The sequence below is a fragment of the Mustela nivalis genome (assembly GCF_964662115.1).
Source record: "Mustela nivalis genome assembly, chromosome: 1".
Classification (NCBI taxonomy): Eukaryota; Metazoa; Chordata; class Mammalia; order Carnivora; family Mustelidae; genus Mustela; species Mustela nivalis.
In genome coordinates, this window is record NC_139020.1 from 75,800,002 (window position 1) to 75,818,480 (window position 18,479).

At 39.3% G+C, this 18,479-nt stretch overlaps 2 protein-coding genes across 17 annotated transcripts in view; one reads left to right on the forward strand and one right to left on the reverse strand.

Annotated features, from left to right (window-relative positions):
• Nucleotides 1-18,479, forward strand: part of MED12L (mediator complex subunit 12L) — a 322,213-nt gene that overhangs the window by 155,796 nt on the left and 147,938 nt on the right. The gene's annotated exons all lie outside the window — the stretch shown is intronic.
• P2RY14 (purinergic receptor P2Y14) overlaps nucleotides 1-18,479 on the reverse strand; it is a 54,183-nt gene that overhangs the window by 34,786 nt on the left and 918 nt on the right. The gene's annotated exons all lie outside the window — the stretch shown is intronic.

Genomic DNA, 18,479 nt, shown 5'->3' on the forward strand with positions numbered 1-18,479 from the left:
AGATTTTATTTATTTTATTTGACAGAGAGAGAGAGATCACAAGTAGGCAGAGAGGCAGGCAGAGACAGAGGGGGAAGCAGGCTCCCTGCTGAGCAGAGAGCCTGATGCGGGGCTCGATCCCAGGACACCGAGATCATGACCTGAGCCGAAGCCAGCGGCTTAATCCACTGAGCCACCCAGGCGCCCCTATAATTCATTATTTAAATTGGGACCCTTTTGAGAGTGAAACTGTTAGTTATAATACATTGGGTCTGTGGGAGTGAACTAGGGCTGCCCTAGACAAACCAGTACATATGTTTATCCTAAGACAGTCATACTTCAGATAGAATAGAATCAATCAATCAATCGATTAATTAATTTTTAATGTAGGCTCCACGCCCAATGTGGAGTCCAGTGACGTGGGGCTTGAACTCACAACACTGCGCTCAAGACCTGAGTACCTGGGTGGCTCAGTGAGTTAAGCCTCTGCCTTCAGCTCAGGTCATGATCCCCGGGCCCTAGGATTGAGCCCTGCATTGGGCTCTCTGCTCAGCAGGGAACCTGCCCCCCTCTCTCTCTGCCTGCCTCTCTGCCTACTTGTGATCTCTCTCTCTGTGTCAAATAAATAAATAAAATCTTTAAAAAAAAAAAAAAAAAGACCTGAGCTGAAATCAAGAGTCACTTAACCAGCAAAGGCACCTTGGTACCCCTGGACAGAACAGAAATTTTGAATACCTAAAATCTTTGAAAGCCTGGGACTTACCTGAAATCTTAAAATGAGCCTCAAGACAAACAAGTTCTACCCTGTCCTTCTTTGCAGAGGATGCTGCTGTGGGAGTGGATTGGCATCTACTCTGAGCCAACTAATTGATCATCTTCTATGTATAAATACTCTGCACTAGTCTTTAGGAGGATTCTTTCACTAACCACTGAAAAGAACACATTGTTTTTCCAAACAAAAGTTTAAAGAGTCTCGCCTTACAGTTTAGGCTCATTGCATTCTTTTTCGGCTCTGTTTTTTTCTCTAGTTCTGATTCCTTCCTGATTCTGACAGCGTTAATCCATCCTGTTGTCTCCCTTCTGTAATCCCTATGTTTTAATTCCAAATTATTTGGAATCAAATCCCTTTTTTGTTGTGATAAACATTACAGATTTGTATATACTCTAGAAGGGGACCTTGGGGCATTTTCTATTTTTTGGCCAATTACAACATTTAGCTAACTGCCAGGGATGTAGTGGATCCTCACTATATTGATGAGGGCTTATGGCTAAGGAGGTCATTGGCAGGGTTGGGGTAGCAGAGTAGGAGTGCACTTTAGTCGTAAAAAGAATGAGGGCCATTCAGATTTAATGGACATAGTGTTTGAACATGGAAAGAGGAGCCAAAAGGTCATCTTCCCTAAAATAAAGTTATGTTCACCTCTTATTTACTTCTTCACTGACCTCTACAAATGCTTTTTAAAATTAGCTTTTAATGACTGTTTACCTAAGTACAACTCCTACTGGCTTTTGTTCCATGATGAACACTGTCCCGCATATGTAGGGGTTAGAACTTAATCCTAGAAACGTAATAAACTTCTTATTTGTGTAAATGACTGTAGATATTTTTCCATATGCACATTCCCATCTCTGTTGTGGTTGTACTCACATTAACTTATTATACTCAAAGCTAAGATATCTACAACATACTCAACCTTGACCTTTATCCTGACAGCAACACATCCATGATGCTGGCTTTCTGCTATTCATCTCTGTCGTGACTGAGGTCTTTGAGGTGTTGAAAGTGTCTCGGCCCTTTCATTCTATGTGTTTCAGGTCAAATTCCCTATATGTTGATAGGGATCTGCATGATCTTGGCTTTGATTCTTTTAGGGGGAGCATCTAGAGTCTTCAGAGCCATGTTTGTTTATGCATTTAATTCTGAAATGAGAGAGGTGGAATTTTCTAAACCACGTTACACTTTTTCTTATCCTCATTTGAAAATATCTGTGTATAATAAGAAAGAGTAAGGAGATATTTTGCATGTATGAATGTTGAAGATACAAAAAAAAAAAAGGCAGAGGTAGTAGTGATGATGGGTAGGGTATTGGCAGCCACCCTTTTATACAAATAACAAAACTAGTTTCTAATCTACCTAATTGGATATAAGGAATTTGATAAATTCTTGCCAGATTGAATTAAAATAATAGTCAAGCCATAGCTTACCTAGAAATATGAGGTGGATGGGTTGGTGGTAAGGAAGCCTAACAGAATGGCCACTGCCTGGTAGGTAGCTCACTGGGGTATAATGGAGAAATGGCCGTTAGTTTTCTTACATCACTTCTGTTAGGGAGGTTGGTTGCTTATCCTTAGGTTAAAGCCTGAATGTCCACATAATTCCTTAAATTACTGGTTCTTAAACTATCATTCCTGGGCCTGGACAGGCAGCATCGGCATTGTCTGGGAACTCACTAGAAATGGAAATTCACAGGAATGACCCCAGACTCCCACATCTTAAAACCCAGGGGTACATGTGTTAGAAGGCATGCTGAAGTTTGAGAATCATTAGTAAACCAACAATTTGTAGTAGCTGGAGGTTGTGAGGACCTTTCGTAATTTGTTAAAAGCCAAAAGGTACGAACACATTTTATACAAGAGTGGGAGATTGGGAAGTCCCTGATTAAGTACTCTGATATGAAGTAAGGGTTTTAATTTTCAGAATATATCCTTCTAGAATTATTAGATTCTAAGTCCTACACCAGTGATTGTTTTGAGAATTTGATGATAATTTGTCTGCAGTAGCATGTGTAGCCTTGGTCTGTGGTTTCCCTTTAGTTTTCTTCATGGAAATGTCACAGCCTGAAATTTCCAGACGTCAGTTCTGGGCTCTGTGGTAAATGGCAGCATGGTCCTTGCAGCATCCCGACGCCTGCAGGTTTAGCCAGAGACTTGATGTGGTAGAGGTTCTGATAGTCCCCCCACCCAGTCAGAAGGGTATACCGGAAGGGAATTCAGTGAAGACTAATTCTTCGAGTTGTTTGCTTTAAACAGCTTAATTAAAAAAATTATTAAGGCATACAGAGGCAAATTAGAAAATGCACAAAAGTGAATAAAAGAAAGATCATTGAAATTTGTCCTTGGGTAACCAGTTATTTTGTTGTAAATGGTAAAATGAGAGGAAAACAAGTTTCAGTTGGTGACTCTGACACAAGAAGGGAGTTTATGTCTCCCACTTAGGTACTATGATAATAGTAGCAATACTAATAATACCTAATATATATTGAGTTTTTATGACATACCAGATATTTTTCTAAATTCCTTATTTATGTTAGCTCATTAAAAGCTGATAAGAAGTGTGTGAAGTAAGTTCTGTTAGTGTTCCCTGATAAGACCAGGACATTCAGGCACAGAGTGGTTAAGCATTGTGCCCAAGGTCACACAGCTGGTAAAGATTTAAGTTGCAGCAGGGTGATGCCATAGTTTTAGTCTTAAACATGTTCCTTCTGGTCATCTAGGCTAATCAGAAAACACTGCTGTGACTACTACTGGGTGGTGGGGTTTGAGAGAAGACCCAGGCATAAAGGCTTTAGGTTGACAGATGAGGAGTTGGGGCATTTTTGCTGGGTCAAGTGGGCACAGAGATGGATCAGGAGCTCCAGAGTGTGTATAGGTCCTAGGCTTTTAGGACAACCCCATAACCTTTTAGCAGATTTGGATGGCTAATGCGGATTGAAACCAACCCAGCTTGCCTTGAAATAATGGGCATCTGTTTAAACAGTACATTCTCTTGAGGTGCTCGGGTGGCTCAGTCAGTTGAGTGTCTGACTCTTGATTGCAGCTCAGGTCATGATCTCAGGGTGGTAAGATCGAGCCTTGCATTGGGCTTCTCACAATGCTTGAGTTTCTCTCCCTCAGTGCCCCTCCTGCCACCCCCCTTGTGAGTGCTCTTTCTCTCTCAAATAATTTTTTTTTTTTAAATAAACATTACATTTTCTGTGAACATTCACAAAGAGCTTGAACCTTCACAATTTGCTATAGTGAGGGCCAACAGCATCATCGGTCACTGAGCCTTTAAATAATACTTGTTTGTAAAGTTGCCTTGTACTTTGATCTTGAGTTTACTGCCAGTTTGGGTCATGTTGACTTTTCAAAATGTCATAAACTTTGCATGTTTTATCATTTATTTAATTTTCCTTAAAATTATTTCCCAGAACACTAAGTGGAAATTTTATTTTTTTGATGTCATTTGAAAGAGAGAATCCATGAGTGAGTTGATTTAATACATGCAGTGAATAAGGACTCAAGTCTAAGAAATAATTTAGAGGCCAAGATTGTGAACTACAGAGTATGAATTCTTGGATTCAAATCTGGCCTCCCCCACTTACAAGCTGAGTCTGGCTAAAATACTCTATTTGATTTATTAAATGAGAATAAATCTCTGTATCCCTTTGGATTATTGTAAGAATTCAGTGAGGTATAATACTCTCAAAGCCTAATCTGTGGGAAACAATAAATGTTAGTAATTATTAGATACTAGAAGGGCAGGTAACGATGGACAGAAGTTGAGATCTCTTGCCACTGCTCCCAAACCCTACCCACTCCAATATATCTAGGTGACTCCCCATGTCGGTTTTTTAAAACTCTACCTTTTTCTTTAGAATAGTTGTGCACCATCCTACTGAAGGAAAGAATCCTATAACCATTTCCTGATTGATGGATGTTAGGATTATTTCATATTTTTTTCATGATTATAAACAGCTCATACCTTATTTCCTTGCTCCCTCGTTCTTTCCCCTCAAAACTTTGAAGGTTGTGTTTTGAGGTTTGTCTTCAGTTCCACTACTATAATTGTTTCTATTATTTTGCTAACATTTGTTTGCTGGGGTATCAGGGAGGGTTTGGGTTCACTTGGTGTAAAATTAAATAATCATTGCACATACTGTCCTATGTTTTAAAGAACTGAACATTTCATGAGGGTAGGAGGGTTGTGTTTTTTAGAGAAGAAAGAAGAAGCTGTCCAAGCACTCTTACTGAAAACTAAATTCATTAGTTGGTATGTAATTGTATAAAGTGCTCATAACCCAGTATTGAGAGTTTTCTCATTTATATTCAGTGGAATGCCTTTTCCCTGAAATTGTTACTGCTCAAATTGTTGTTTATGTTTTTAAAAAAACCTTTCCATTCATAATCACTGCTGGGAAGCAGGAGCCTCTTACATGGCCGTCTCCATACCCCTCTCCCCATAGCAGCCCCATGATCTCTTCTCCAGCTAAGTGCAAGAGAGACCTCTGAGAACACAAGTTGTGTGTTGGTGCTCCTTTGCTCAAACTACCCAAGGAAGTGGGGTGAGAATGTTTCCCACCATAGTAAAATCCAGGCTTTGATCATAGCCCAAATGGGCCTCTTTTATCTGGCTGACACCTGCCTTGCCCCTGTTCCTTGACTGTACCTCCTGGCTTCCCTGCCTCCTCCTGTTGGAGCTGCATTGGTCTTGCTGTTGCTGGTCTTCCTCCAACATGTCAACCCATCTTGTAGTCTTCGCATATGCTTTTCGTCCCTCTTTGTCTTCCTCATTTCATTCAGGTCTGTGTTCTGATTTCTTATCATCATTGTGATCACTCCTGATTGCCCCATTCATTCGACATTGTACCTTATGGCCAGCCCCCGTTCTTCTCAGTGGTCCTTTACTGGAAGATTCCTTTGCTGTGTTATTTGTTTAGTATATGTCTTTCCCCAGGATTATGAGCCCCTGAAGTTAGGTTCTTTGTCTCATTCAGTGCTGTGTCTCCAACGGCTGGACTTGTGCCTGGCACAGGGGAGCTACTCAATAAATATTTGTTAAACTAAGGAAGGAAGGAATAGAGGGAGGGAAGATGCTTGTAGAATATAATGTATGACGGTCTATTCTGAGACTTTAATCTGAATATTGATCACAGAAACCAAGAGTTAATTTAAGTTTGTAAAGAATTCAGAGAAACTCTCACTCAGCTAATTTTCAGAGCACTGAGGTGTGGTTTCTGAGAATTTTTAAAAAATCCAAATGTACCATGGATTGATTTCTTACCATGAGCATCACTATTTTCTATTTTTAAATTGCATTTCTGTTTTATATCTTTTATCATGAAAACACTTCTGAATCTTCTTTGTCACCTCAGATGCCTGCTTGCAGATGATTTCCTTCTGTCCCGAATCCTCCTTCAAATCCGTGATGGGAGTTGTACTATATTCCCAGGATTCCCCCTCCTGAGGAAAGTAGGAAGTGTACGGCTGGCTCATCATAAGAACATCACTCTGTATGAGGACGAATGTGGCCAGTAGTTTCAAACTTCTTCCTGGCTGGCTTCTGGGTGGGGCTCAAGAGCTTTCCAGGGGGAGTGTTTTAGGGTAGGCTCCCCTGAGCCTCATCAAGACCATTTCTGCTTCTGCATTGGATGTATTAGTGTTCCCTCAAAGATTTTGTTTGATCAGAAGTTCCTTCTGACAAGTAACAGTCATAACAACTCTGATCTGGAGGGGCCTCTGACCTTTCCAGAGGATTATGGGAGGGGTTGGAACAAGGCCTCCTGTCCCTGAGAATTGAGTCGCAGGCAAAGGCAGGAGCATCTGTCCTGGATGAGTCTGACTGGTTCTGGTCCATGGGGATGTTTGATGGTCTGTCCCTTGAACTTTATTACAGGAGTTCTAGAGCCCCTGGCATGGGTTTTACTTGGCAGCATACACAGGTGCCTTTGGCTTTGATGCCGTCTTATGTCGCTCTCTTTCAGTTCCTTCTTTCTCCTTAGTGCTTCTGTTTGTGGTAAAACACAGCTGTGGAAACTTCATGCTAATGGCAGCTCCTGGCACAGTGAGTTTGGGGTAGCCTCATCTGATTTCTGTTAAATAATTAGATTTCTTTTCACGGTCTCAGTTTTTGAGGCACACACAGGCCTCTGTTAAAATGAGAACATGAACTTATCAAAGTTAAAATGCAAACAAATTTGTGAATGTGTCTGGAAATCACAAACAAAAGTAACTTTTAGGCTCATATTCACATTAGTAGCCCAAATGGAAAGCAGTGTGTTGTTGAGTGAATGAACTTAATACTAAACACGGCTTGCCTAGACTTTAGACATTATTAAAATCATATTTGCAAAATACAGTTGTATAATAGTAGAGTCCTTTTTGAGAGGTTATATTTTTTGACTTTCACATTATCTTAGCTGTAGGAGATGGGGTGGGGTAGGGTGCTGCATGTTATTTTCTTGGACTATTCTGTTAATGTTCTAACACCTTGAAGATGTTAAATAAATGAAGGGAGTGCCTGAGTAAGTGATATGAACAAGTAAGTATAAAGGACCTCCAGCCCTAGGAGAAAAGCTTTGGGACTTGGTGGGTTAGCACCAGAAAAATAAAGCATGTATGCCGGGGGAATTGGCTGCTTGTTAAGAAGAAAGGCAAGAGTGAGAAGGAATTCTGTAGACATTCTGTGAAAGAAAAGCTCTCTCTCCCGAGGGAGGAAGTGGTGTGTGCTCAGTCGTTATGCGCCTTAGGATTCTGTAACTTCTGTAAACTTCCTTCTGACTGGAAGTCAGTGCAGTCTCCTCACGTGGTGCTCACAGTGTGATTTAAAATGGATTTTAGGGAAAGTTAAGATTTACTTCATAGCTAGCATTAGTGAATTATATCAGTGCTGTAAAGTACTAGAGAACTCATCTAGTTAAATATGGTCTGGGCAGTTCATTCTAGAGTGTATTTTTTGAGTGTTAGAGTTTCTTACATTCTTTAAATGAAAAGTCTATTTTGGCTGTTATTGGAGCCATTAAGTAAACACTTCATGGAATATATGGCTTAAGATAATATTCCTTACTGGGAAGGTGTTTTTGTTTTTTTTTGGGTTTTTTGTTTGTATTTTTGCTGCTTTCATTGTTTCTGACCTTCAGCTGTGGAAAGGAGTCTACATTTAGGAAGGCATAGAAGTAATGGAATGCTATTAAGGGAATGGCGGTAATTGAAATACTTGATGAGAAAGGGAATTTAAATGCATAACTTCACCACATGCAAGTAGCCAGACATGAAAACTCCTTTTCTGTTCAAAAAGAAACAATACCAGGTTTACGTGGTACTTTCCTTTCTTTCGTTTCACCCCAAATTCTAAGCAACTATTGTTGATAGTTTTCTTTTTTCCCATTTATTTTAAAGATTTTATTTATTGATTTTAGAGAGAGACATCAAGAGAGGGAATACAAGCAGGCTTCCCGCAGAGCAGGGAGCCCAGCGAGGGGCTGGATCCCAGGACTCTGGGATCATGAGCTGAGCCGAACGAAGGCAGACGCCCAATGACCAAGCAGCCCATGCGCTCCTGCTGATAGTTCTCTAAGCAATGTTAGCTTGGGAACCTTGGGCCGTCATTAAAAATAGAGGATGTGCAAGTTATAAATAAATGCCTAGGCTCTTGTGTACATGCACAGAGTTTTCCTGTGCCAGTTCCTCAGTTGTAGTGTGGAAACTTCAGCACCAAGGCTGGTGATAAGAAATGAGACTTGCTTAGCAGCAAGCATGTTTGCGCTCGATATTACCAAGGAAGCAGCTGCCGCAGTACAGCTCTTCCAAGTGGTCTCTTCGTGTATCTTAGCACGTAGGGTCTTGTATTGGCCGCATTGCTAAGTACTGACAAAATGCTCTGTGGCCCTTGTTAATCTGTTAACTTCTCCAAGCCCTAACACATGGAAAAGAACTCTTCTTAATCTTGTGTTTTCTTTTTAAAGTCTTAAGCAGTACCTTGAAATGCTTTATTTTAAGATGCATTAGGTAACAACCTTTATCTGAAGAGCAGGAATTATTCTCTTTATGTTTTGAGTTGACATGTTTTCTAGAAGAGATATTAGTAAAACATTTCTAAAAGTCATCTGAATCTTACAAAATAATGTATGTGTTTTAGGCTATAGAAAATATGTCTTCTGAGAGTAATATTTTTGACATTTATTATTCCTTTTAAAGTCAGTTTTCAACAGGGCTGCTAGGAATCAATTGACTGATTTTATGGAGCCCAGTTCATTAAAAAGAGTTCAGTCTATAGTAATGACATTGTAATTGTTCTAATGTATATTCAGAGAGGGAGAAAATACCGTAAGCAAACTGTTCTCTGTTTTCCATGCTGGATTAAACTGCTGTTCATAAAGAAATGGAAACGGATTATCCCAGCCCTAGTCAAAAGCTTATCATAAGGCAAGACCAGAACATTTGGATATTCTGTTTTGCTCTATTGGGTCACAATTCCTGTTAGTAGGTTTTTTTTTTTTATCCAGGATGTCCCTGAGACTGAGCATAGGCCTTTATAACAGGCTTTCAAAATACATTTCTCTCAACCTCTGTGGGTATTTACAAATGAGTCAGCAATGCTTTTAGGTTGCTTCCACTTTATAGAGCTCTATTACCAGATGAAATAAGGAATCAAAGGAGCAATTCAAGATGGATTATATATCTGATTGTAAAACTGAAACCCCAACTTCTAGAGGAAAACAGAATATGCTCACAACCTTGGATAGGCAGTAATTTATTAGGATACAGAATGCACTAACCATAAAATAGAAAGTTAATAAGTTGTACCTTATCAAAATTTTAGACTTCCATTTTTCATTAGATACCATTAAGAAAATGAAAGGTAAGCCATAGATGGGGAGGACAAATTCACAATACATATCTATGTTAAAGGACTCAGAGTATTTAAGTAATTTTCAGAACTTATTTTAAAAAGGGCCAAAAGACTTGACGCAGTTCACAAAAGAAAATACTTGACCAGGCAACATGTGAAAAGATGTTCAACGTAGTGAGTCATCAGGGAAGTGCAAATTGAAATGATGAGGTAATACTTCACACCCATTAAAATGGCAAACAACAACAACAACCACAAAAACCCACCTCCGAGAACCCCCACAACAACAGAAAACCACAGATACCAAGAAAACTGATAATACTAACCATTTACAAGGAAATGGAACAATTAGTACTTCCATAATTTTTAGTTGGAGTGGAGAGTAAAAAGTCTGCTTTAGAAAGCAGTTTGTAACTTGTAATCAAGTTAACATTCAGCTAATGAGCTAGTAATTTAATTCCTTACCTGTTTAGCTAAGAAAAATGAAAGCATATGTCTCTAAAAAGAATGTTCACAGCAACTCTGTTCGTAACAGGTAAAAACTGGGAATGAGCCAAATGTCCATCAGAGGATTAAAATGGATAAGGAAATTGTGTTATACTTGTAGAATACTGTTTAGTGATCATGATGAGTGATATGTGCCAACAGTATGATCTCAATAATCTCAAAATGTGAAACTAAGCAAAAGAAGTCAGATACAAAAGGGGTGTGTAATGTGTGATTCTATATAAATACAATTCTACTACAGGTAAAATTAAGTTCTAGTGGCAGAAATGGGGCAAGTGGACACCTGTGAGTGGAAAGGAGAGTGTAAGGGAACTTTTGTGATGGAAATACAGTAATTGGGGTGGGTGTTTACTTGGTGTCAAAACCCATTGAATTTACATTTCAGATCTGCTTTCCATTTTTTCCTATGTAGCTTATACTCAAACCTAAATTAAGTGGGGAAAAAAAAATCAAAGGTGTGAAACTTGCACTTAGAGCAGTAAGGCTGTTAAATGCATGTTGTAAACTGTGGGTACATGGTATAGAGTATTGGAAAGATGGCAGAGAGTGTGTACCACAAGAGCTCTCAGAAAAAAGGTCAACAGGAAAGGCTGTGTGGGCAAGAGATGGTTTATGTTATGTTTTGAAGATGGAAATTGATAAATGTAGAGATTGGTCATCGGAGGGAAATAATTCCAAATAGAATCAAGATCTCTCCGGTCAAGGGATCAAGGCAAGAATAAAGGAAGACATAATTAATGGTCAGTAAACATATTAATGGAAGTTGTTTCCGTACTTTTTTTTTTGTTTGTTTGTTTCCGTACTTTTTTTTTTTTTTTTTTTTTAGCTTTAAAAGACCATTTATTATTCTTAAATATTTACAACTCATGGGTTAAAATATTTATCAATTTATTACCAAAAGGTTATTTGTTGGGATTTTGCTTGAAAGGGGCTTCACCTGTTATCTTGCACCACTTTTATTTCTTATGAAAGAGAATTCCAGGTTATCTTTCTAACTTTTTACATTCTTCCTTTCTAGACATTTTGAACTAGCCACCTGGCTATCAAGGAGGTTTCAAGGATACCCTCGTTAATAGGCTTTCTAGTTTCCCACCTCTGAAAAGAAGGCCCCACTCACTTTCTTAGCTACTGCCATGTAACAGCTCCTAAATAACCTAATGGAAGAGCACAGTCCAAGTGTGACCACAAATGAATACCATAGCATTCCAATGGAAAGCTATAAATGTGAAACAGTGATTCAATAATGAAAACTGACTGGTCATGGAATCTCTTTTAAGAAACACAATAATGGGAACATGGAGGCATAGTGAGGATTACTTATGAAGAAAGTTATCAAGGAGACCTGATATTCCCACTTAAATAAACAACAACAAAAAAAGCCCATCAGGCTAAACAGTCCCTTTGTACACTACTATTGTTAGACCCCAAATAAAAAGATCTTAGAGATTTAAGAAAATCACTATAAAATACTCTATTACTTATGTTTTTCATGGTTTTAAAACATTCACAATGCTCTTAATCATACATGAAAATATAAAAAAATAAATATTGCCATGCATATCTTGCTGACATTTTAAAACCCCACAAATAAATAACTTGAAATGCTATCCCTTCCCATCCCTCAATTGGTGTGTCAGTTTCCTTTTTTAAGACGAGGCCTAATTTTGTTTCTTCAGTCCACCAGATGCTTCAGTACACAGTGCTCTTTCCTTTTTGTGAGCTCCTATTTTAACTCCACAGTGCAGCCCATCATTTTTCCCAGATTATAGCCTACATGCTAAGTGGGTATCTTCTCAGGAATTACCTCCTGAGGGAAGGTAGCTTTTCTTCCACTGCCCCAAGTGAAATGCTGAATCGACAGTCCAATGCCGGTTAGGGTTCTTTGGATGGAGGTTTGATAGCTGTGCAGCAGAGGGCATGGGCTGGAATATAGATTCTGTGTGTGTTGTAGGTTTTTATATATATGAGTGGCTCTAGGTTTTGATTGTTGACTATATATCAGGTAGTATAACAACCACAGTAGTGCTTCTTAGGTAGGTATTTTAACAGATAAGTAAAACTGAGCAAACAGAGTTTAAGTGGCAAGCTAGACTCTGAATATGTCCCTTTGGCTTCTACTGTCTTGTAGTCATCAAACCAGTGTACTGTGTTACTGAGAAATAAGATATGATGATGAAGATATCAATAAACATTGATTGTACTCTGATGTCATGACAGTCATTGTTTGGGTACTTTATGCATATGAATTAATTTAATTTCCATGATCAGTTAGGAAACTGAGTCATAGAGGCATTGAATAACTTTATCAAGGTGATATCAGAGTAAGTGGTGTGGAGTTAAGATTTGAAACCATAGTTTCAATATGTTGAATATTATATATATATATATATATATATATATATATATATATATATATAGTTAGTTAGTTAGTTAGTTAGTTGGATTCCAGAATGCTGCTCTTTGCTCTTTCCTGTTGTGCTCCATTGCTTGGTTTTGTGGGTTTGAGGACTAGCTGTCTCCCATAGTGAAAGCACAGCATGCATCTTTTCTTAGGCAGGAGTGGACTTAGAAGTCCTTAGGAGTGGACTTAGATTATAACTAGTGAAGCAGAATGTTGTTTCCATGGTATAGTTCGTTAAGATCCTCCTTACCACTGTCCATCCACTGAACATTTGTTGACAAACTTCACTGTTTTATGTCCTTGCTAGGCTAAGACAGACTCCATTCTTTTGCAGGCTTAAGAATGTAGGTGTCATGCTTGGTTTCCAGCTGAGTCTGGAGTTGAGATCAAAACAGACCCTCCAGAATGACCTTTCATTGTAGCCTCTGTGTGAGGATTTCAGGCTTATCTCCTTCCAGGATTATAAGAGGGTTTACAAGTACCTGCTGGGAAAGTCTGTGCTGTATGCTGGCATCCCTAACTCCAAGACCATTGCCTGCAACAGTGACTCAAGGGAACCACTGATGTGCAAATGTACCCTGCAAGACCTGGTGTTCTAGGGAACTTTCCCTTGTCGCCAATCCAATGACTCAAGCATCTATACCCAAGTCTGCAAATATATCAGCTGGGTAAATGAAACCATGAGGAAGCATCATCACTGATCTCTGCATACCTCCCATCTCTCCATCCATATGCCCTGAGCAAGAAATTCACAGAAATAAGGACATGATGAACTGTAGTCATATTTGACTTTACCTTTACTCAAAGACTTATCAAAATCTCAACAATGCGCCATGTGTGTAAACCAATGAAACTAGCAAAAGACCTAAAATCAACCATGGAACACAAAAACCTCAGTGCTGGTAAAGATGTAGTGAAACCATCACTCTCAACTAGTAAAACTGTAAATTATGCAGTTTTAAAAAAAGAGATTATTTATTTGAGAGAGAGAGAGAGAGAGAAAGAGTTGTGGACTTCCCCTTCAAGAGTGGAGCTTGATGGAGGGCTTGATCCCATGACCCCGAGATCATGACCTGAACTGAAATAAACAGTTGGATGTTTAACCGACAAAGCTACCCATGCACCCCATGTGCAGTTTTTATGATAGGGCAGTTTGGTAAGGTGAATTGAGACCCTTATTTACCACTATTGATCCTGTGGTTCTAGTTTAAGAAGATACTACTAAGAACAAACAAAAACCTAAAGTGCAGAGCTAGGTTTGAATTCATCAGAACATTATTTTTCACAGCAAAAACAATGGAAACATTGAATGTGTCTCTCAAATTAGTGGATTATTTAGGTAAATAAAGGCTTGTTTGGGACAGGATATTAGGGAGCTGTTAAGGACAATAACTTTGCAGAATTTTTAGTGTTATGCAAGAATATTTATGTTATATGATGAACGAGAAAAAAGAATGAGACAAACACATGCATGGGGCTCTACCCGTGTAAAATGAAATTTTCACAGAACAAAATCTGAAAAGACACGTAAGAATCTAGGTCTGGGTTTCTTATTTTGTTTTGTGTTTTGTTTGGTTTTTACTCACATGGCTTCCCAAGTGTTTAAAAATTCTCATACTACTTGAAATAAATGAAGAAACTGGACATTACTGGCAATATGCTAATGTTATGGTTTTTGAAGGAAAATTAGGAGACCCATACTCAGAAAAATAAAAGAGTCTTGCCACAACCCCCAAAGAGTAGGCAGTAAGGGTACATTAAGTATTTTAACCTAAAATGATGTTTTAAGGGAGAGCTCCTTTTCTGAAAATAATTCTTTCCCTTTTTTGTTGTTCACCAAACTACCTGTCTCAGTGGCATCGTGAAGGGGCCTGCTGCTGTGTTTTGACTCTTCATAGATTCAGTGAAAACAAGACAGCTAATTTTACAGTTTAAGTTTTCTTTTTATCTCAGGACATATCCTCTCTCTTCCTTTTTTCACTTCTATAAAAATGGTGGGTGCAGAGATGTTTGGAGTAGGGAAAGAGGCAGTGAGGTCCTTGTGCAGAAACATAGGTAGGCAGTTTCAGGGGCAGGAAAGAGAGAATATTAATTACAGCCAAATCCTGGGATTTTTAACTGAATTTTGCATCGTTTTCCATATCCTTTTTTTTCTTCATAGATTCAATCAATCAGCTATCAATCAGCTTCTAACAAGATTAGGTCAGGGATTCAGATCAAGTTCATAAATGTTGTTTGGCTTCTGATAAGATTAGCTCCCTTTCAAATCTCTATAAAGAATATATATATAAAAAAAATCTAGTACATTAAGATATGCCCAGAGATTGTTGCCATAACTGAGTAAGTATCATTTCTTTGGTGAAAGAATTGAAGTTGTCAGGGCTTGTCTTTGTGCCTGTTAGAATGTAAGCCTCATGAGGTCAGGGAGTCTGCTGCCTGTGAAGTTACCCCTAGCATCTAGAATCATGGAGTGGGGCACATGATGTGGAATCAGTGTTTGCTAAATGAATGGATGACTGAAATTTTTCTAGAATGAAAAGATTTCATTTACCCTCTGTAGCAGAATGGAAGCATTCCTTAGATGAACTAATCTATCAGCCATTGACCTTAGGGCTGAACTCACTGGAAAGATCCTGTAAGCAGTGAGTGAGTCCTGCTTTCTGGCCAGATATCTCTCCCACAGTAAAAGAAAACTTGACATGTTGCAAGTTGGCTTGGTGTGAATTGTTGCTATAGTCCAGGGATGAGATAAAAATCAGTGTGTGTCATCCTAGAAAGCTAAGACTCAAATTCTTTGTCCTGGTGACCACACCAAAGTGCGCAGTCTCCTGTGGGTCAAGCTGAGCAGCCAAATAGCTGATCATTTTCTCTTTGAGAGTGTGACTTTAATGACAGATGTATGTAATCCAGTAGAAGCCATCATCCCTCTGTGATTATTTTCTCATCTGAGAGATGAAGGGTGAGAACATGGCCCTCAGTGCTTTTCAGAAACAGCAGATGGAAGACTTCTGAGTTGAACAAAAAAACCCAGCCATATAAGTTAGGCTGTGTGAAGGCAAAGGATTTCAAAGGAATCAAAAATTGATCAGATCCAAAAGCATATGACCATTTTACTTTGCCTTTAAAAGGACAGTAGAGTGGGAAGCTTTGTGGCAAACTTGGTTTTTCTGGGAATTAAGGTAGCTGAATTATTACTATAAAGATAAGGCTAGTAAATAACCTACTAGGCTTGTCGTTTTCCATGGTGCTAGTTAGGGGAAGAAAAGTGACTGCAGAGGAGCCAGAGTATTTAGCTAAAAGGTTTTTAAAGATATGATGGAGGAGACTTGATCCTGTACTCAGGAGGCTTGACTTTTTATGTAATGTTTTGGGTGATTTTTTTGGTAAAGATAGTATACCTCTACTGAAATTGATTTCTCTAGCCATGTCCTCTTGGCTTTCATGAGGCAATGCATTTTTCAGCATTCAGGGACACTTGTGGATTTAGTACTAGAATGTAGCAACAGAATAAAGCTAATCTGAAATCCCAAATAGTAAATAGAGCCCAGCCAATGAATCCTCTTTGTAGTATTTAATCTTAAATGTAAGAATGACTGTGTAACTTACTGTCCACAGCAAGACATTTCTGAAGTAGGAATATTTCTGAAGTAGGAATATTCTGAAGTTAGGGGTATTATTTATAGTTATGCCTGACCCTGTCCCAGGGTGTACATGTCATTTACCCAGTGGAATTCAAAGTTGAATGTGCAGCAAATCACCTTGATGACATGTTAAAACACAGACTGCCAAGCTCCACTCCCAAAGTTTCATACTTCAGTAGTTCTGGGGTCAAATATTTGCATGTTTAACAAGTTCACTGGTGATGTTGATGAATCTTATCTGGGGGGACTACACTTTATGAACCACTGCTCTACCTAAAAAGGCTTGGCACTCATATGCCAGTGATGTAATTTTCATTTGAAAGAGACTTTCCTTATTGTCCAATAGTCCTTTATTAGAGAGCCTTCTGCAAGTGAGGGTACCCGTAAGGAGGATGGCAGAGTAAGCTTTTGTGGCTTCAACCTCTCCTCTCTGGCCTGGTGTGCTCTTGGTATTCCAGAGACCCTTCAAGCTGGAATGTTGAGAAAGCTCGCTTGATACCAGCCTAACTTTCAAGCAATGCTGAAACCAAATGAGATAAAGGTGACTTCTAGACTTCCATAGAGATGGAGGCTTAGGAAGCCTCAACACCTAAATTCACTCTAGAGGCAACAGTATTCCTTTGTCCAGCAGCTGACTCTAGAAAGCATCTTTGATCTAATGGGAAATACCTTGACCCCGCTCCCTCCCTCCCTCCCTCCCTTCCTTCCTTTTTAAAATTTCTCTGGTCAAGAATAATGTCATGCCTAACTGTGTGGGGATAGTACGGTGGTTTTGCTTGTTAAGCATTTATTCTTTATTTTGCCCTGTCATTAACTGGCCTAGATTGTACTCAGTGTTATTAGTAAGGTGAGTGTGAATGTGGGGTTCAGCTACAGATGCGTAATTCTCAAAGTGGGGACCTCCAGAGACGCAGCATCAGCTGGGAATATTACATCAGGGACTGGGACTCAGGGAGCTTGGTGGCCTGACCTCTTAGAGGGTAGTTACTTAGTCCCTTGCTGCCTAGTGTATGCATTAGCTATTTTAAATTGGTCCACCTCTCCCTCCCCTCCCCTTCCAGTTCTCCTGACTTTGAGAGACTTTCTTTTTCTATTGCTGCCTCTTCCCAAGTTGTATTGTTTAAAGGTGTCAGGCATAATTGTAATTTATGTTTCAAGCATAACTTGCCCCCTAATATATGTGTCTGATACTGGATGGAGCATTCTTTTTTTTTTTTTTTTTAAAGATTTAATTTATTTATTTGACAGAGAGAGATCACAAGTAGGCAGAGAGGCAGGCAGAGAGAGAGAGAGGAGGAAGCCGACTCCCTGCTGAGCAGAGAGCCTGATGCGGGACTCGATCCCAGGACCCTGAGATCATGACCTGAGCCAAAGGCAGCGGCTTAACCCACTGAGCCACCCAGGCGCCCGAGGATGGAGCATTCTTACAGCCAGAATATTATAGATACTACCCTACAAATACATGATTGAAGATGAAAGTAGTTGAAGAGGATTTTAGGACCTGCTGATGGAGGAGGGTGGAAAGGGAGGGAACAGGTGTGGCGTGGTAAGGCTGGATTGATTGAAACCCCGTGGCCTCAGGAGCTCCATGAATAGAGTACAAGCTCCTTCCATGTGCTCAGAGGGCTCAGGCTCATGGTGAGATCAGCTGGGTGGCCTTGGTCAGGATAGTTACATCCTCTCTACCTGCTTCCTCAAGTGGCAGAGGGACAGTATAACATTTCAGCAAGCACTAATTCTTTCCCCACACCCTATCTACTTCCCGTTACTGGGTTTTCATGCTTGGACTATCTTGTGTCCCCTCATTTCTTCCTTACTGCACTATAATGGACATGCTAACTTGGAGTTTTTGTGTCTATTACCAGTTGTGGATGTGTGTGCATACTATTATATGTGTATTTATGCAGATTTTATGGAAGTATAAAATTTGTATGTTCAAAAATTATAAAAATCTATTATTTTGCTATTTGATGAGTACATTATGTATTTTTAAAAACTTATCAGTGGTTTCTTTTTTTTTTTTTAGTGCTAAAAACATTGTTTCAAGTCTGTTTTAATAAGGTGAACATGTAAACTACAACATGTGTGTGGGGAGTTTATTTTTTTACCAGTGTGAATTTTTTTTTTTTTTTTTTTTAAAGAAGTGGGGAGGGGCAGAGGGAGAGGAGAAGAGAGAATCTTAAACAGGCTCCAGGGAGTCCGATTCCGGGCTCGATCTTAAGATCCTGAGATCATGAATGGAGCTGAAATCAAGAGTTGGGTGCTTAGCTGGCTGTGCCCTACAGGTGTCTCCCCCCCATCCCCACTTAGTGTGACTGTTTTGATTCATTTCTCCATAGCA